This window comes from Erpetoichthys calabaricus, chromosome 13 (assembly GCF_900747795.2).
Source record: "Erpetoichthys calabaricus chromosome 13, fErpCal1.3, whole genome shotgun sequence".
Lineage (NCBI taxonomy): Eukaryota > Metazoa > Chordata > Cladistia > Polypteriformes > Polypteridae > Erpetoichthys > Erpetoichthys calabaricus.
Window position 1 is genome coordinate 50,300,526 of NC_041406.2, and position 21,231 is coordinate 50,321,756.

The 21,231-nt window shown below is 38.7% G+C and overlaps 2 protein-coding genes across 2 annotated transcripts in view; one reads left to right on the top strand and one right to left on the bottom strand.

Annotated features, from left to right (window-relative positions):
• tax1bp1b (Tax1 (human T-cell leukemia virus type I) binding protein 1b) overlaps positions 1–21,231 on the bottom strand; it is a 1,153,251-nt gene that overhangs the window by 837,562 nt on the left and 294,458 nt on the right. The window lies entirely within an intron of this gene.
• jazf1b (JAZF zinc finger 1b) overlaps positions 1–21,231 on the top strand; it is a 301,891-nt gene that overhangs the window by 118,050 nt on the left and 162,610 nt on the right. The window lies entirely within an intron of this gene.

The following is a 21,231-nucleotide window of genomic DNA, read 5'->3' on the forward strand; positions in this document are numbered from 1 at the left end:
CTGAATCACTGTGACTGCATGTTTTAATACACAGATTGTAACTTGTTAAAATTTAGGCTTAGGGCAAATTTAGAATGCACTATGGTTTTGAGACCTAGTTTCATTTTTAAATTTCAGTATTTTAAGATTCAAAAATTTTACAATGCACAATTGTAATTACTGTTTTATTTCACTCGTAGTGGAAGTTTGTCTGCTAAAAATTGAATTAATCAGTTAGTCATCCTCCTGTGTTATGTTGCACCATTGACAGTATGCACCATCCCAATATGCTTTCCAAAGTAAACAGGATAAAAAAACAGCATCAAACTGTAAAGTTTGTGAGTAGAATAAAAATTAAAACTGAAGTGCAAGGTGTAGACACAAGAATGTGGGATTGATGGACACTAGGAGCAACTTGGAAAGATCCAGACATTAGGGACCGAGAAAAATTCACTATGGAAACAGAGAAATTAATTGAACCCTGAAAAGCTTTAGTACAGTAAACCACAGGAAGGTCTGCTTCAGAGAGCCAGCGCCAGAACGGCAGCTTTAGTATCATCATTTTCAGATGCCTGAAAGCAGTGCCAGCAGGTTAAAATGAGCTTGTACAGACATCGATTTGGGAGTAAACCTGGACTGAGGCTGTAATATGCATGCATTTTCATTTACTGCTGAAATACATTTTAAACCAAAGAAAATTAATGTGAAATTAATTTTTGATGCTAAATTGCTCCTATACATATGAATGTACTTGGTGTTTGTACGTGATGCTGTCAAAATAGATTGGAGAACTCTGAAGTGGAATATCAATTAAAAAAATTAGCAAAATATTAAATTTGTCAATGAAATTTGGAGGACCAAGAAATGGAGGAAAGCGTATTAACAAAGAGATTAAGTAGACAGTAAGTGTCAGGGAGAAATAGACATAAAGAAAAAAACAAAATAGCAAAAAATATTCCTCAGTGAAAAGACAGTTATAAGGACAGTTACAAAAAAGTGGAATTTGGCAGCGCACAGAAGATTAAACTAAAAGCAAGGTCAACATCAGCCAATGAGTTCATAACCCAGAAGTCAAAAATAAATGTGAAAATAAATTTGTTGATACTGTCAGGAGTGAATAGCATCAAATAAAGTGTGCCAGATGACAGGCATGCACTGCAGCACAGTAAACAATATGGCTGTCCTGGGAGAAATCAAATGGCATTGTGTAAATGTAAAAATAATACGGAAAATATTTCATTGTGAAATGAAAATATTGAAAACAATTCAAATTCACCTTTGAACATCATGACAAAGGACTTCTATTTAGAACAAACTAGTGGACAAAATGATAAATCTGCCTACCCCTATGTTTGTAATCTAATTCATATTCACAATCTTCATCAATCTGCAGGACAGTATGAACTGCTTAAAAGAATTTGTTTTAACTGGGAAACATAAAATGTAGGATATTTTTACTTTCTCGTATATAAAGTATAGGAAAAGTATCATAATCTTTCAAAAATTCGACCTTGAATTTTGGTGAATCTCAACATTTTAGACCTCCCTGAGTCTGATTTACTTTCTCGTAGAGAAAGTATTGTAATCGTCCAAAAATTTGGTTTCGAGATTTTGATGAATCTCAACGTTTTAGACCTCCGTGAATCCAAGAATACCATTGTTGTAATTATGTCTGTCTGTGTGTGTGTTTGTGTGTTTATGTGTATGTAAACGTGATAACTTGAGTATGCTTTCAGATGGTTAACCAAATTTTGCATACAGGTATTAGTTACAAAACATAGATTTCTATCAACTTTTGAGCTATTTTTGCTAACCAGAAGTGGTACTTTTTTATTCATGCAGCTGCAGAGTCCGATTTATTTAACTTTACTTTTATAACAATTGTTCAACATATTATTAATTTGATTTTATTTGTTGTTAATAGTTCTTTAATCAACATAATATAAAAATACTAGCCAACCCGCGGCGTAGCATACGCCGCATAATCACGCCGCTTTTTAAATGATTTTTAAGCACAGGGAAAAAAATGAACATTTGAAAAATCCGTAATTTAATAAACCACCAAGAAAAGTAACATTGCAACAATGCACGCTACAAACCAACATACAATCATCGTTCAGTACGCACTGCCTGCTCATGTGCCCGCTCCCAACTCCTCACCTGAGTCGCTTTCGTCTGTGTACAGTCCACATGCACCTGTGGGTCACGTTGACTGTTCATTTTCCACACACCGCCTCAGTCGCTTTTGCCTCTGCTACAGTCCACATGCACCTATGAGCCACGTTATCTTTTCATTGTTGTTTGCGGTTCCGGCTGCTTTTCTATATATAATCCACCAAGTCACCCGACCATGGTAGTAGCGAGGGGGGGGTGTGTACAAAGGGCAGGGACGTAATCAGTGCAAGCGTATGACCTGCACTTACTGAGAATTCCTCGTTCGTGGGGAACAATTGCAAGCCCCGGTCTCCCTCACGAATGGGGTTCAACGACTTACCCACGTCTCTCGGCGCCGGGTAGACACACGTTGATCCATTCAGTGTAGCGCGCATGCAGTACCGGACATCCAAGGGCATCACAGACTTGTTAATGCTCAATCTCATGTGGCTGAAAGCCACTTGTCCCTCTAAGAGGTTGGATGCTGACCGCTCTTGTGTTGTGTAACTATTTAGCAGGTGGGAGTCTCGTTCATTTTCTGAATTAACCAGACAAATCGCTCCACCAACTAAGAACGGCCATGCACCACCACCCACAGAATCGAGAAAGAGCTATCAATCTGTCAATCCTCGCCGTGTCCAGGCTGGGTGAGGTTTCCCGTGTTGAGTCAAATTAAGCGAAAGGCTCCACACCTGGTGGTGCCCTTCCGTCAATTCCTTTAAGTTTCAGCTTTGCAACGATACTCCCCCCCCCCAGAACCCAAAGACTTTGGTTACCCGGTTGGCTGCCCGGCGGGTCATGGGATAGACGCCGGATTGCCTGTCAGCATCGTTTATGGTCGGAACTATGACAGTATGTGACTGTCTTCGAACCTCCGACTTTCGTTCTTGATTATTGAAAACATTCTTGGCAAATGCTTTCGCTCTCACTCGAATTGTTGTCGGGTGTGTGCCATGGTCGGCTGCTTAGTGAATTGTTGGTGGTCGTGGCTCTGTGAGTTGTCATCGTATCCCATGGTCTTAGCGTTGGTGGGCGGGTCTCTGTGAGTTGGCAGGTGTGGCTATGCCGTGCGTATCCCATGGTTGTCTTGCTTGTTCTGTCGGCTATGCCGTGCGTATCCCATAGTTGTCTTGCTTGTTCTGTGAATCTATAATAATAAAAGGCAAAGCCCTCACTGACTGACTGACTGACTGACTGACTGACTGACTGACTGACTGACTGACTGACTGACTCACTCACTCATCACTAATTCTCCAACTTCCCGTGTAGGTGGAAGGCTGAAATTTGGCAGGCTCATTCCTTACAGCTTACTTACAAAAGTTAGGCAGGTTTCATTTCGAAATTCAAAGCGTAATGGTCATAACTGGAACATATTTTTTGTCCATACACTGTAATGGAGGAGGCGGAGTCACGTATCGCGTCATCACGCCTCCTACGTAATCACGTGAACTAAAAACAAGGAAAACATTTACAGCACGAGTCACACGCGGGAACGAAGGTAAATGACGTTAATTTTTGACTGTCTTTTAATACTGTGTAAGCATACATATTAACACATGTGCAATTAAACGTGTGCATTTACGGGGTGATTTCTCAGGCTTAAAAGCTCACCTTTTATCAAACGCGGGAACAAAGGTAACTGACGTTGTTCACTGTCTTTTAATACTGTGTAACCATACATATTAACACATGTCCAATTAAACGTGTGCATTTACAGGGTGATTTCTCAGGCTTAAAAGCTCGCCTTTTACTAAAAAGGTAAATGCAAAACTATTTTCAATCAGTTTATTAAAACGCTCCCGTTAAGGATTGCAATACCATATTCGCGAGATAAAAGAACGAAGTAGGGGGAAATGGAGGAACAGCCGCAAACAGCGAAGAGCAAAAAATTAATTAAACAATTGAGAACGGAGCGAGTTAAGCATACAAGCATGTTCATAAGGGAAACAAAGCACGGTGTAAAACGTAAGTTTAAATTAAGTTTATAGAAACGCTTCCGCTGCGGATTGCAATAACATATTTGCGAGATAAAAGTTTAATGAGAAGACACGAGGTATAAACGAACCACACGCCGTGGCGCAACGTTAGGGGCAACAGTTTCAACCATTCTATGATCTGCTTCTCGCAACTGAAAGACGGCACATGGCGGATGTTAGCCGACTTGCTGACCGCAACGTTAGGGGCTTCAACTATGGCGCTGACGCCACATCTCAGTGCCAACACTTTGCAGACTGTACTTAAAAGACACGCCCTCCTCACTGGACAGTTAAAAACACCAATCAAACTAACGATGACATCAAGTATTACCCAATCAAAACTAGGAAAGGAGGCATCTTCATAAAATGCGTGTGGGATGATTTGCATGAGACGCTGCTTTAAAAAAAAAATTATAAAAAAAATACGGGATAAATCCCGTCCAGTATTGATTCAAAACGGGACGCGCAATTTCATTCTCAAACGCGGCACGATTCCGTATTTTAAAGGACGGGTGGCAACCCTACAGTGCCAGGTAACCACCCATACAATCAGATTGTGATTCAGACTAGGAATGCAATGAATGTAATTACCCCGATCTACATACAAGGCGAAAGTCTTGCAACATTCAAAGATGATGGTTTGGGATAAGTACACCATACAACATAAAAGAGCTTATGAAGCCTTGAACCGAAAAAAGCAAGATCTCAGAGATCGTAAAAAAAAAAAAAGGAGGTAATGTCGTTTTACTCGCTGTAGATTTTAGTCAAACATTACCAGTTATTCCACGAGGGAGACCAGCAGATGAACTCAACGCGTGTTTAAAATACATGCTTCTCCCACGCTCTGTTATATGTCGCGTGTTCTCGGGTAGGTGCACCAAAAAATGTATACATTTAAGCATGTAATGGGCAAACAAAAAATGAGGTATACCCGAAGGCACTGCAGTAGTACTTAATGTAACTTTACTTCTTAAATGTTAATGTTTTACTGTTTAATAATTTATACGCTTCTTATATGTTGTTCAAATTCTTTTATCAAAATACCACTGACAGCGCAATGCACGATAACATGGAGTGAATACACCATACGCATCCGCCCACGGCTGCCCTGCTGTGCGCAGATAGGAGTTGATTCTACAATAAAATAAAATAAAGATAAAAAGAGTAAAACAATCATCACCCATAAAGCGTGTGGGTGTGTATATATGTGTATATATATATGTTGATATGTGGATGTGTATATGTATATATATATATATATATATATATGTAGATATGTATATATATGTGTATATGTATATGTATATATATGTTTATATGTGTGTGTGTGTATTTTATATATATAAAACACAGCAACACTCATAACAATGACAACACAATTACATTGACAATCATGTTACGTTATTTTTAAAATGTTTCCTTTTTTTTTCATAACCTCTTTAACACACTACTTCTCCGCTGCGAAGCGCGGGTATTTTGCTAGTTATATATATAGATAATTATTGTCTTGCTGTTTACTCCTAAAATATCCATCCCCATATCTGTGTATAGTCTGGGGAGACCATTCCCGATTTTTGAAATTTGCTCTAGGCCAGTTTAGAGGAAACAGGGACAACCTTGTTCAAAATAGTGTAAGGACCAATAAGTCTAATAAAACATAGACCTAGTTTTTAGCATGGAACGCTGAAGTGGATATTTCTTGTCAAGAGACTCTGTCCAACTTGAAATTTGTTTTGCAGAGGTCTTTTTATGGTGTCTGAAAAAGATACAAAGACTAGGAAATGATGAAGATGCAGAATCAATCTCAAGAAGTTTTAGCTTAAAATTATTCATTCAGACATTAAAATGGGGAAATACCCATAGTAGGCAAGAGATTAGCAGATACTATAATTCTTAATTTGCAATAAATCTACCGAGTCCAATTGTGAATTGTTACAACTCCAGCATTTTTCAAGGTCCCAGTTTGCTTGGTCAGACTTACCATTGTTTTCAGGAAGATAGCTTTAAGTGAGAATTTTTCTAAAAACATGTCTGAAATTGTGAAACAAACTGTAGACTTAAGTCTTAGATAATTGAATTTGGAAGTTCTTGAAGCTACATAAATTCTTTAGCAGAAATCACAGCACAGTTGTTAGCAGATGGGAGTTTCTTCAATGGGATAAAGTGAGCAATCATAGAAAGGCAGTCAACTGTAAACAGTTTTCTGGTGAAGCCATGGAAAGGTGGTAAATCTGTAATAATGTCTAAAACGATTTCCTCCCAAGGGTTGAATGGGAGGAGCTAAAGGCCTAAATAAACCTACAAGAAACGCAGTAATGGGTTTGTTACAATTGCAGATGGAGCAATCAGAAACATATTCCTGAACATTTTTTGCTAAAGAAGGCAGCAAGATAAATTCCCTAGTACAGTGGTCCCCAACCTTTTTGACAGCAAGGACCACTTTCTTAGATGCAAAATTTTTCACGGACCGGTCGGGGGGGCAGTTTTATACACAATTTACATAACATTCCTATTATTATTAAGTTATTAAGTAGTTCGCATACGTTTGCAACCCGAGATTTTTCTTCTTTTTTTGCATATAAACAAGACATATGCTTTCCATTGGCCATTCCAACAGATTGCACATCACAAACATTAACACTGTTATCGTTTTTTTTGTGTCTGCCGTTTCTATAGGAGGGTGACAATGAGTTAAATTCCAATGGATGTTTTTCAAATGTTGACAAGCAATAAGCAAAAAGTATCACAAAAACAGCAAAAAAAAAAAAAAAACAGTACAAGGAAAGTTCGAAGAAAGAGATTTTTTTTTTTTTTTTACAGTGTTTCTGTTTGGGGATCGTTGTGCAAACGTGTACATCTGAGCTGCGACCACAGATCTAACTGCTCTGTGGATGATTCGTTCAAGCATTTCAAGGTCACTTCATTGTAATGAAAGTATCTGCTGAATGTACTTCGTAGTAACACGATTTCTATAGACTCGTGTTATATGGGGAAACTGTCGGGACCATAAAAATACTTTGTTGTAATACTCTCTCACCTCGGCCTCTCTCCTCTCTCTGCGCCGCTGCAAAGCCCTGCCCGCCAAGCGTTCTTTCCTCTACTCCCCATGGTCTTTTGAGACCATTTTATTTCAAATAATCTGACGCATATTTTATGTCTTCTTTGGCCTTCCTCTTGGCCTCATCACATCCACCTCCATCTTGGTAGACCTCTTCACCCAATCATCTTCTGCCTGTCACATGCCCAAATCATCTTAATCTGTTTCTTCGTGACACGCCCACTGCCTCCATACTAAGTTTTTCTCTTAACTCTGAATTCAACTTTGTCTCAGTCCATGTTGTTGTTTCTGGTATGCACTACTACAGCCCTAATGTTCCTTTGCTTCTTGAAAAATAACGAGCTTTACTTGCAGTGTACAAAAAGCAGGTCTATACACATCGATCTTTTCATTCACTGTTCTTTGCAGCTTGGCTTCATGTTCTATTTTCTTCAGCCATGTCTCACTCCCACAGAGCAAAATACGTAATTTTATTTATCCTAGGTCAGTTCAGTTTGGGGAGCACACCACATTGCATGCCATGTTGCCGTAGTGCCGTAACTGACACTCTGTCACAATGCAGGTAATGTGCCTCATTTGGAACTCTGTGAGCAACCACTCATTTAACACAAAGTCAAATCAGCGGTACCCAAGAATTCTACAAAAAGAAACAGTACCAAAGGAGTCCAGTCTTCGTCTCAGGTCACTGGATAGCATCCATGTCATGTAACCATATGGCAAAACAGGAAGCACCAGGACTCTCCAGATTTGGACCTTCGTCCTTTTGCAAAAATATCGGGAATGCCAAACACCTCTTTCCAGCGACCTGGAAAGTCCTGGATATGAAGTTAAACTGCATTCGCCCTGCAAGTGGTCATCCAACTTGCAGGGAAAACTTGGGGGTTTATGGCAGGACTGCCACTCCAGCCAACGTAAAAAACTTTACACAGCTCCACAATGACAAACAGGACTTCTTTCTGCTCTCTGCGGGAGTAGCTTTGCATGGGCGGCTGCTCGCATTATGAAGGGAGACGAGGAAATCCCTAGGGAACCTCATCCCCTTTAAGTCAAAACCACCAGAGATCCAATGGGGTCAGGCCTGTTGGAGATCACAATTGGTGTGGTGCTGAGGTGTCGCCCACTGCATGATAGGACTCGGGTTCCATCCAGGTATGCGTGTAGAACGTCTCTTTATCCTAGGAAATAAAAAAATATATACATCATGCTTTTCATTCTGAAGCATTAATGAGTTCTGTAAGCTAAGAAAGCAAAGCAATTCACAACTGTGTATATTTGAAGAAGGCTTTTGAACTTACTGACTGGATGGCAATGACAAGACTTTACTCTAATGATCGTCTTGTCTGGTTTTAGTTACTAGATATTCCTTGCTGCAGAATATTTAAGTATTAGTTGTATGGATTTTCTCTGGGTATTCTAGTTTTCCTTGCACCCCAGACCAGATGTGCAGATTAGGGTTGATTGACATTTCTAAACTGACCAAGAAAAAGCTTCATAGAAAAGATACAAAATGCAGAGGACTCCTCCTCTTATTCCTGCATGCAGTGCTTATTTATTTGTTGTTTTTCCAGCTGCAGTCAGACGTAATGGGCTTTGCTTTCCCATTCACTTTAGACATTCTATACAAATGAGACAAACAGCAGATGTACAGGATTGTGTTATAAAAATCTGCCCAAATTGTGAGTTAAATGTGAAATCTAATCATTTACCTTGTAAAGTCAAATTCATACATAGTTTGGACTGACATTGACCTACATGCAGGGAAAATGATCCACTAATTATTTTAATGTTAACTTAGTACCAAAATAAAGCAATTAAATATATTTAAAAAGTAAATATGGCAATTATAGTAAGCATCATGCACAGAGTATTAGTCATTTTCAAAAAGGATTAACATAAACAAAGCAGATTGTGGTTTGTGGGTCTTAACAATAAATTACAGAATATCTTCTCGTCAAAGAAATGAAGGATGTAAAGATGCAAAATTATAATCTATTCCTACATTATTATTTTTGTTTATCTGGTTATTGAATTGTAAATCAGGGGTGTGGAAATCCAACGCCTGACTCGTCCGACACGGGTAAATTGACCGTCGGACAAGCGTGTTTTTCTGTTTCAGTTGTCCGCGGACAAGTGCAGTTTTCTGGAGAAAAATATATGTGCTGTGCAAGGCACATTTTACCACTACTTTCACATTTTAAACATTTGGGTACGTACTTTGTGCGGAAACAGTCTACTTAGGCATGTTCTTCATGTCTCAAATTGGTCTTCAATATTGTTTACAAAATGACGACTGGTTTTTCAAAGGGGAAGCACTCTTACGGTCTTAAATAAGTATTTTACCCTAATACGTACACGCTTGGAGATGCGGTCATTTTTTTCATGCCAACATTACGATGTAATCTGATGATTTTTCATTATAATCAATAACTTTTATATATTACCAGTAACGGCATACTGCACGATAACATGCAGTGAATAAATACACTTGACTTGAGCATTCCTAGTTTTCATCCTTTTTCTCTGTACGTTTAGCATTCATTTGCTCAGAGGTTGATGCGCTTGCTGCTTCCTGAGCAGCTCTGCTTTTCTCCACCGTAGCGGCCCGCTGCTTCTCTTCTTTCGTTGGCATCTTTTCGCGTTAAAACTGATTAAGTTAGTTTTTGTGTTGCAATTACTTAGTACGTTTTCTTTAATTTTTCACTTAAACTGGCACTTAAGTGTTCAATCTGCCTCAAGAATGATTAGCGAAGGTGGTGGGGAATGAGAACGGCTCCCATACGCATGCGCCGCCCTGCTGCGCACTGCCGAGAGTTGATTCAACAATAAAATAAAATAAAAATAAAGAGTAATACAAATCATCACCCCGAAAGCGGATAGTAGACGTCACGTAGTATACTGTATGTGTACCAAATTTCAAGTCAAAAGGTGAAATGGTTTGCGAGCTACAGGTGATTTAAAATCCTGGACAGACAAATGAACAGCCATGGTAGTGTATTATAGAAGAAGATTGATAAAATTAATTGTTTCTACATAAAAATGCAGTCATTTTACTTACAATACAATTGTTTTCACCACATAACAAAGCTTGTTAGGCAGTTAATCTTTCCTGAAATTTGCAATTTCGTGTCCATCCATCCATCCTCTTCCACTTATCCGAGGTCGGGTCGCGGGGGCAGCAGCTTGAGCAGAGATGCCCAGACTTCCCTCTCTCCCGCCACTTCTTCTAGCTCTTCCGGGAGAATCCTGAGGCGTTCCCAGGTCAGCCGGGAGACATAGTCCCTCCAGCGTGTCCTGGGTCTTCCCCGGGGCCTCCTCCCGGTTGGACGTGCCCGGAACATCTCACCAGGGAGGCGTCCAGGAGGCATCCTGATCAGATGCCCGAGCCACCTCATCTGACTTCTCTCGATGCGGAGGAGCAGCGGCTCTACTCTGAGCCCCTCCCGGATGACTGAGCTTCTCACCCTATCTTTAAGGGAGAGCCCAGACACCCTGCGGAGGAAACTCATTTCAGCCGCTTGTATTCGCGATCTCGTTCTTTCGGTCACTACCCATAGCTCATGACCATAGGTGAGGGTAGGAACATAGATCGACTGGTAAATTGAGAGCTTTGCCTTATGGCTCAGCTCCTTTTTCACCACGACAGACCGATGCAGTGCCCGCATTACTGCGGACGCCGCACCGATCCGCCTGTCGATCTCACGCTCCATTCTTCCCTCACTCGTGAACAAGACCCCAAGATACTTGAACTCCTCCACTTGAGGCAGGATCTCGCTCCCAACCCTGAGAGGGCACTCCACCCTTTTCCGGCAATTTCGTGTAGGTTATGATATATTGAGGAGTTAAGAAATTTATTGCGTGACAACATCAATTTTGATGAGCTGTCAATAGATCGTTTTTGATTAGCGAATATTTCATATAAAACAAGTTGGTTTTGCGCTGTCAGTTTATTAAAAAATAAAACATTCTAACGGTTTCCAAAGGTTATGAAATATCTATAAAAATCTTCACTGTAACTGTAGTATGTGAAACAGAACTAGTGTAGCTATAATGAAGGCATTGTTTATTAGTGAGTTCAAATAAGGGAATCTTTTATAAAATGTTCTAGAGCAAGATGGCAAAATACTACTCCCTGAAAGAACTTTTTTCAGTTTTAAAATGGAAGGCAGTTTTGGTCTCAATAAAAGAGATCAGAAAAAATAAACTTTTCACTTTTGTTATTTGTTTATGGACAAGTGAATTTAACTGGCGGACAAGTGGATTTTCTAAGTTTACTTGTCCGTGGACAAGTAGAAAAAAAATTAATTTCCACACCCCTGTAAATCATGAGAACAACTAAAATAATATTCTTATTGTTCTCTATAATAGTTTTGGCAGGAAAAACATGAAAGTTTCAAATTAATTTTGTCAGATGAAGGTCCCTTTGCAAGGGTGCATTTCTTAGTAATAGCAAGCCATCATCTTGAATGCATGTGATTTTTGTATAAAGTTGATGGATTCTCACATTTAGGAAGCTCAGAAATAATATTGAAGGCACAAGTTTTATCCCATTAATGTCATCCACGTGTCCTGGGTGTCATGGGTTTCTGCTGGCATTGCTGTGATTAAAATGGGACTATTCATTTCGGTTTAAATCCCCACAAGGCATATTTCAGGGTTTTCAATTTATGATCTACAGGATCTGACATTTTTAAGAGCGTATTTGAGTTATCGACCACATAAAATGTTGCTGGCTAGTAGCAGCTGACTGATGTTTTTTCCATGTTAAGCTGCTCAGTTAGTTTTCATTCCTTGAGATTTTAGTCTTGTTAACATGATCAGGACATTTTGCTGCAGCACAGAAACCACATTTTTGATTGCAGCACTTTGCCGTTTCTTCTGCGGATATCTGTACAGCTGACTGTACTTTCAATTTGGGGTGGAAGGGTATCATTACAATTTGGAACTTGGCTTTCTCGGTACATGTAAGCAACATTAACAGTATGAAATATATATGTGTGTATATACAGTATGTATATATATATATTATTGTATATTACTGTACATACTGTATCTACACAAACATACCAATACACATACTACATATGCCAGATGTTGCATGTAAATGTAGCCTGTAAATCATAGAGTGCATGTGACACTCACGTCTCATAAGATAATTGCGACTTTGACTTATGTGGACTTTTTTCCATATGATACAAAATGTTGATGTGAATCTCAGGGTACAAACAGAAGGGTTTCTTGGTTTTGGTGCATTTCTGACAGATCCAGTACTGTACCTCTTTTTCACAGATCGCTGAATTGTGTGTTTTGCAGGAGCAGTCACAATTCTTCCCTAATCCATCATTGTCAACATGAAAAAGCCTGCACTTCCATAATCAAAATACTCTGTGTCCCAGTGAATGCAAAACATCATATACACAGATGAGAACTAACGAGAAACAAAATGTTAATGTGGATTTCTTGCTAGTTTCACAAGATCATGTTTGATGCTGCTGAAAACTATGGCAGGGCACCTTAATACATATGGGCCTACTTTTTGTCCACCATCCTGCATATATACTTTTATGTATATATGCATGGGTAAAAAAGGAAGAAATTGGTAGTATTTATTTCAATGATTAATAATTGGACTTTCTACTATGCGACATCTAGTCTGTGTATTTACAGACCAGGGGCCTCATGTATAACAGCGTGCGTAGAATACACACTAAAACATGGCGTTCGGTCAAAAACAGAAATGTGTGTACACACAAAAAAGTGCAGATGCATAAATCTGTGCATACTCCAACTTCCACATTCTTCCGCTACATAAATCCCGGTCAGCGCGAAATGTAACGTACATACACACGCCTGCCGCCCCGCCTCATCTCCTCCCAGAATTACGCCTCTTTGAATATGCAAATCAATACAAATAGCCCTTAAGTTCAGCATTCTGTGAAAAGACAATGGCAAAGCATGGGGAAAATAGAAGAATTTCACCGAATACCATGTGGAGTGTGGTACTCGGATGGGGGTGGTACCCAGCCAGGATGCCCGAGAAGACTGGGGGAGGGCTTGTGCCTCCTTCAGACCTCGAGGGGGTGACCGCCCTGGGGGCCACGGGTACAGAGCTGGGAAGGTCCTGGAGGACCCTGGACCTCAGCACTTCCGCCACACCTGGAAGTGCTTGGGGGAAGAAGAACAGGGACACCCGGAGTGCTTCTGGGGATACAGCCGGCACTTCTGCCACACTGGGGCGTGTTGGTGGGAGATTGCCGGGGACGCACATCCGGGTGCTTATTTAAAGGGGTCGCCTCCCTTCGCATGAGGACTTGAGTCAGGCGGAAGTGAGGACAAGGTCTCAGGAGGAGGAAGAAGGAGGCGGACTGAAGAAAAAGACAAAGGCATTTTGTTGGCCAAGGACTGTGGGGTATTGGGGTCTGTGAGTGATTTTGTATAAGATGTAAACCCTAAATAAACATGTGTGGGGTAAATCTAACGTGTCTGCCTGTCTGTGTCCGGGTCATATTTCACAGGAGGCAAGGAAAAACTTATTATTTGTTGGTTTAAACAGTGGTATAAACAACAAAAGGAAGTCAATTGAGTGACATAGTGTGTCGGAGAAACTCGAAGTTCAAGTTAAGAAAGTCACACAGTGCCCGAAATAAAAAAGAAGTGGTCAGGTATCAAAGTTGCCGTGAAAAGGCGAGTCGTAGCCCACCGTCTGAGTGTCATATGAAAGCTTATTAGGGTACAGAGAAAAGAAAAAAAAATAGGGACACAGTGGAAAAAAAGCTCGAAATGTCAACTTCAATTTCGAAATTTCCACTTTAAACACGTTGTTTATTTTGCCATTAAAGTAGAATGTCATAAACTTCATCATGAAATCATTTAATTTACTAGTTTCTCATATCCCATCGTAACTAAAGTAGCACGTTAAATGCTTCATATTCTGTGTGTTCTTCTATGTACTCTATGTAAACAGGCTTTCTCTTATGCCAACAGGACACAGAATACATTACATTCATGATATTACAGCTCTCTGAACAATTTATATACTAAGATGTATACTTGATATCATTTTCATGATGAAATTAATTAAAGCATGTATTAAACATGGGGCACAGTGGCGTTGTGATTGCAATGAGCTGGCGCCCCATTCAGAGATTGTTCCTGCCTCCCTCAAGATGCTTGCTGTGCCATGCGTGACCCTCAATGAAATAAATTATTTCAGCAGTACTGTCTCTTTTAAATGTACTAACCCCCAATTTCTGTCCTTCCTTTTCTTTCTCCAAGTAACCAATCACCACACAATAAGTTCTTTAATAAATGTAAAACCATCTCTAAGCTTAGAATGCAGATTCTTCAAAGCTTTTAAGGAACATTGAAATATCTTCGTAGTACATGTTTAATTATTCCATCCATCTATCCATCCAGGGTCGCACCAGTCCCAGCAAGCATACAGCGTGAGGCAGGAACAATCCCTGAACGGGGCGGCAGCTCATCGCTACCACTGTCCACTGTGCCCACACATTAAATTATTAACAGTATACATTATTTAATGAAGTTTAAAATGTATCTGTATAATGTAATATACATACTTTACTGCATTTCATCTTAAAAATGATATCAAGAGTACCAAGAAGATAGTCCTTGGAAATCTAAATCGACTTAGAAGCCAGTCATCATCATATGTAAATGCACGCTTTCTTCCATTGAATTGTATTGAATTCCTTTATTGTTATTGTATGGTACAATGAAATTCAATATGCAAATCCTCCATAAACTTTTTTCTTATAAAATGAAAGTAACAGTAATAATAATAATATGATAAAAACAATGAAAAATATACAATATGAAAGCATAAGTGACCCAGGTTGTGTAATATTACAACCGTAGTGCAAGTTTACAGTGAGGTAATTGTACTTATAAGTACAAACAGTTCTACCAGGAGCACTTGATGGAATGATTGAATGTGTTTAGAATTCTTGGGATCAAATGGTTTCTGAACCACGAGGTCCCCACAGGAAAGGCTCTGAAGGGTTTGCTGTATGGAAGCAGTTCAAATAGAATGTGCACATGGGTGAGGCAGAGTGTGCTAGATGCTGTATCCCGATGATCCTCTTTCCGATCAGCTGCTGTAGAACTGTGATTCCACACTCAGATACAGTGGGTTAAAATACTTTGATTGGTGCAGTGAGAGCAACAACACTACAGCAGCTATGGTATTTGGAATAGTTTGGCCATTCTGTGGACCATTATATTGTTACAGGTTGATTGCAATCAGATACCTTAAACCAGGGGTGCCCAACTCCAGTCCTGGAGGGCCGCAGTGGCTGCAGGTTTTCATGCTAACTCTTTTCTTAATTAGTGATCTGTTTTTGCTGCTAATTAACTTCTTTTGAATTCATTTTAATTGACTTGGTTTTTAAGACGTTTCCCTGAATTTCTTCATCGTTCCTCTGAATTGCTTCATTTCTTTCCTTAAATGGCACCCAAACAGAAGTGAAATGTGGAGTGAGTGAGCCAACAGAAGACCAACTAAGTCAGGGCCTCAAACTCCAACCAATTTCACTCCAACCAGTTGCTTAATGAGGTGCTGAGTCTTGTCGTTAATTAAACTCGTTCTTTAATTCCATGGCTTGTTGCTGCTCTCGTTGTGCAATAGCAGACATTTCCGAAATTTTGGATTTTTCTCATTTTTTTAAGAGCAGATCAGCATTCCTGAGACTTTCACCTATTTTCAGATATTGTATGATGGTCACAGTTTGCTGCTCCTGTTTTGGCTCATTTTGTATCTCATTATTGTTTGGCTGCTAATTAAGGAAAAAGAAACAATTGATGGGTCTTCAAGAGCAAGTCAATTAAAATGAATTCAAAAGAAGTTAATTAGCAGAAAAAACAGGTCACTAATTAAGAAAAGGGTTAGAATGAAAACCTGCAGCCACTGCGGCCCTCCAGGACTGGAGTTGGGCACCCCTGCCTTAAACTAATAAACGATATGCGGTTAATTTCAGTGTATTTGATAAGGCTGCATCAGGGATGTGAATCTAAGAAATAAAGGGAAACCACACAGGAACCGTAGCACTGCTTTGACGCTGGGTGCCGCCAGTTTGCAAAACTGAGCAGAAAACTTGCATACACAATGGATTGAGCTGGTGTGAGAATGTGTATGGCTTTATGCCAAGTGTAGTTTTTATACATCGCAATGTAAGCATGGAAACGGACTTACACAACATTTTTGTGCGTACGCACAGTTTATACATGAGGTCCCAGGAGTTAACTTATCACACTTTAGTTAAGTGGAATCTGTTAAATGTAAGTGTTGATCTTTATCAAGGATACATCTAGTATGCATTTATTTTCTTGATTTTCAGGACAGGATAAAGCACTGCCAATGACTGGAGGCTATCCACTGGTGGACATAAGTATTGTGTTTCTGCTGTTTACCAATGATGTTGTCTTCTTGCCTTCACTAAACTGTGATCATCACTACACATTGGTATGGTTTGGAGCTCAGTATGATCTAAATGGGATGGAAATCAGCACTTCCACGTCTGAGTTGATGTTCCTCATCCAGAAAAGAATGAGTTGTTTTTCTATGGGGTGAGAAGTTGTCCAGAGTGGAGGAGTTCAGGTACCCTGATGTGTTATTGATAAGTGGCAGTAGAGGTGATCATGAGACCGAAACAGGAAATCAGCACAGTGGCAGCATTTTAGCAGATGTTATTCTGGTTATAGTGATGAAGTTGGAGGTAAGTTAACAGATAATGCTTCCAGTTTATCAGTCTCCATTCCCATCCAAATTCCTCTTTTGGGAAGTTGTTGTAAGAATACAAATTCAAGAATAAACAAAATTAAGGTTCCTGGGCATGCAATCTGCAGTACCGTGAGCATTTCAGCAATACAGGAGGAATTCTGAGTAGAACAGCTGCTCCCCCTGTAGCCACTTCAGGTGGTTTGGAAGTATAGTAAGAATGACCTCTCTAGACCTCCCATAGGAGGTGCACATGGCACAGCCTAATCAATGAGGATCATTGAATAGACCCACTGTATAGCAAAACGTTTTTTGACTGTCTGTAGAGCATCTGGGTATTCCCAAGTAAAGACTGGATGGTGTTGTGGGAGATAAGGAGTCCTGATCAGCCTAGCTCAGCATGTTTGTATTGTGACATTCAAAAGGAAAGATGGAGTAAAATGATGATGAAAAAATAGAAAAGAATTCAGAAACACAACATTTTGGCTTTATAGTCTTCATTATGCAACCAAATATTTTGTCTTTTATCTACTTTTCTATTTTTTTATTGTGGAAATAAACTTTTCTTATTTTGTCTTTTGCAAATGCACATTGATGCAGCCCTTCACTATACATACATACATACATTATTTATAAACAGAGGGGCTTATGACAGGAGAAGTGTGTGCTTTGAATAGAGAGCATGAATCTCATTCGCTTTTTAATTGCAATCTATCCATTTACATGACCTGTTTCTCACCTTACAGAGTTGCAGGTAGCCAGAACAGATTCTGACAGTGTATTTGAAAGGCAGGAACCAGGCCTGAGCAGGTTACAAGTCCCTAGCAGGGCATACTTCTGTATGAGCAAATACTTACTCAATCTACACTGATTTCAAGTCCCAAATGAACTTAAAACTATTATCTTTGAAATGGTAGAGGACAAAGAGTGTAGTGTCTCCCCCGGTCCATGTTAGCAGACTTGCATAGAAATAACTGGCGCTCTCTATAACCACTCATACATGGATGTAAGTCAAAGAGCTGGTCCAGCGTTGGTCCCAGATTGTGAACTAAATTCAGTTACCTGTGGCTATGTGAAACCTGCAGTACTGTACAACTTTTCTTATATTAAAAAAGGAATGTGTGGATTTATAGAGCTGAAATAAATTGTCTTTTCGCATCTGCAAAATGTGTTATACTTGTATTATTATGAATGAGATGTTAAATTCAAGTTCAGTCTTAATTTAATTTCTCATTAGTTGTAGTCTTTAAAACCTCACACTGGGCTAAGTAAAAACATCATTGATAATTTCTGAACAAGCTGGCTAAAATTCCCAATAAGTATGTCATTGAAAGCATCCCATGAAAATGTAAGACACTATAGAATTACTGAGGAACATTAATTGCTTATGAGGGGAACAAATTTAATGTACACTACGTCCTTGTTTAAATGTTGTATAGGATCCAATAAACAGTATACAGTAAGCAGGTCTAAAATAGCTTATTTTATTTATTTTGTTGATTTTGTTTTCATTTTCATTATATTTTATTTTGATTGTTTAGCCCTGACAGACTCAGTGTAAAGTTAATTTCCCTGTTGTCTATACCCATGCAGTGGAGGTGCTTTTGGGTATACCCTGTATAATGACATAGTTGTATATTGTAATAATGACTCAATTAAGAGACCCCAGTGTCTAGTACCCACTGCTGTTGAATTGGAAAATTCTTTCCACTTTTGTGACACGTGGAGTCCTCTTTTTTAATCTCAGCCTCCTACCCATCAGTACATATGGTATTAATTAGTTATCCTGACTAGCCTTCTGTAGCTTTCTAAATGAACAGACTTGACGTCAGTTTTGAAACTAATGCATGGATGTGTTTATGTCTTATTATGACTTGCTCTTTAATTTAATTTTTGTAAATTAAATAAAAGACATGTGCCAGTATATGTAAAGTTTGCAATTTATATTCACCTTGTTTTTATATAATACTGGGTAATTTGCCGACCTAATTAGCACAGTACAGTGTGTGGTAGAGGTCCATTTGTGCTGATGCAATTAATGAGGAGAAAGGCAAGTAGAACAACTTGTGTGATGTTTTAATGATTATTCTGTAACTGGGTTTTCACCTGACCCTAATGTATCTGATGTCAAGTAGAACTGTTAATCATGGTAATTAAACAATTAATTCAAATATCATTTATGTATTGTGATGAAAATTAAACCCAACAGACCTACTCTTAGTGTTACCGCCTGCACGACAATGAATATTCTTATACTGTACTTACAAGATAAACAGATCCTATGGATTGTAAAAAAAAAAATGTTTTTTCATAATCTGCCCAGAAAGGTACAAAAAATGAAAGTGAAGATGCCAGTTTGAGTAGTCTTTACTTAAAATAATTGATTTGAAAATTCAGCTTTCATATATTCATTCCTGCATATGCTTCCATGAGTTGCAGAGTGGTGAAAAAATTCCATATTATTGCCTTTCTATTAAAGGTTAGCATTGTGCTTTACAGAGTGCATTTCACAGTCTCTTTCTTTTATGACCAGTTGAATTAGTTACTTTTCCTTTCAATGGGAATTATTAAAATATTAATGAACATTAAAGATAATTATTTTGGAAAAGAGCATTTTATTAATTAAAAATAAAGAGATGTAATTATGATAACAGGGTTACTCTCTTTACCTGCTTCTCCAGGTGAGGGCTGTAATGGCGGGACTCACCCTAACAGTAATGTTTAACAGAAAAATGACCAGGTCCTTCCTAGCTAGCTAAGAAATGTAATCCCTTCTCTTCTCTTCCCGCCTTCTCTCAAGGTGCCCAGCTTCAATAATGTAAGCAAATGTAACACATGAAGTAGAAATGCTAGATTTGAATACAAAGTAGGAGGTCTGAAACTTGAACTTACACTTTATGAGAAGGACCTAGGAGTTGTGGTGAACTTGTCACTATTAATATCCAGACAGTGTGAAGGGGAAATTAAGAAGGATAAGAGAATGTTAGGTGTTAGAGCTCAATGTGTAGAGTACAAGTCAGGGGAGGTTATGCATAAATTGCATCACACACTGGTAAGACCTCATCTGGAATACTATGTACAATTTTGGACTCCATATTACAAAAAGCAACATAGTAACACTAGAGAAAGTTCAGAAAAGAGTGACTAGGCTGATTTTGGGATTAAGAGGTTTTTAACTATGAGGAGAGGTTGAAAGAGTTGAAAATTTTTAGTTTAAGCAAAGATTACAGTGTGGCATGATTGAAGTGATTAAAATTATGAAAGGAATTAGTACAGTTGATCCCAGCTATTAATTTAGAATAAATTCTTCAAAAAGAGCACAGAGGCACAGTTGGAAATGTATTAAGGAACGTTGTTGCTTGCAGATGTTAGAAAGCTTTTCATCACACAAAGAACCATGGGCATATGGGATAAACTACCAAGTAGTATGAGGGAGAGCAGAAATTTAAAGATCTTTAAATCTCGACTTGATGGTATTTTAGAGAATCTAGGTGAATAGGATGGATGGGCTTGTTGAGCCGAATGGCCTGATCTTATCACAGTTTTTCAAATGTTTTAAAATTAACTTTACTGAATTATCTTAGTGTGAAGATGCAGTAACAGTGAAGATGAAGAATGTTGAAAATTACTCTACAATATATGATTTATAGTACTCTTTGTAAAGCAAATTAAAGGAATACTCCACCCAGATATATATTTTTTGATATGTTATTTACCCCCATGTAATTGAAAGTGAAGGCCAATGAAAATTTGTAATTTTATGTTTCATGCAGAACGGAGATAACAACGATTCTAATAGATAAGGCATATATGGTGATCAAAACTGGACTACAACAAACAATATCGGAAACATCCGTGAAAAACATCTTGCATTACTCATGTTGCATAATCCACGTGTCAGGTCATCTAGTTGTATGCTTGTAGCATCTCAAGCTCATATATTTTTACTAAAATATTGTTAAATAAATAACATGGAAAGCGGTCTTGTGAACAGAAGTGAATTGAACTAAAGTCCATCCCAGTAAGTTTTTTTCATTGGCTAACATTGTGCTTTACTTGATATCAACATTGAAAACAGCACGGAGATACAAGTATAAATACAGATTAAAAGTTATAGAAATGCAAGTGAAAACATTATCAGGAAGAGAATATGTCTCTGATGTATGCATATCTGAGATGCTTCAACAAGCAGAAAATCAATTCACCGATGCAGTTTAACAGACTGCCAACGTAAATAATCCTGAAGTATTCCAGTTGTGGATTTGAATATAAATGTACTGTAACAATGCCTGTACAATAACAAATGCTCACTCGAGAAGTAGAACATGTTA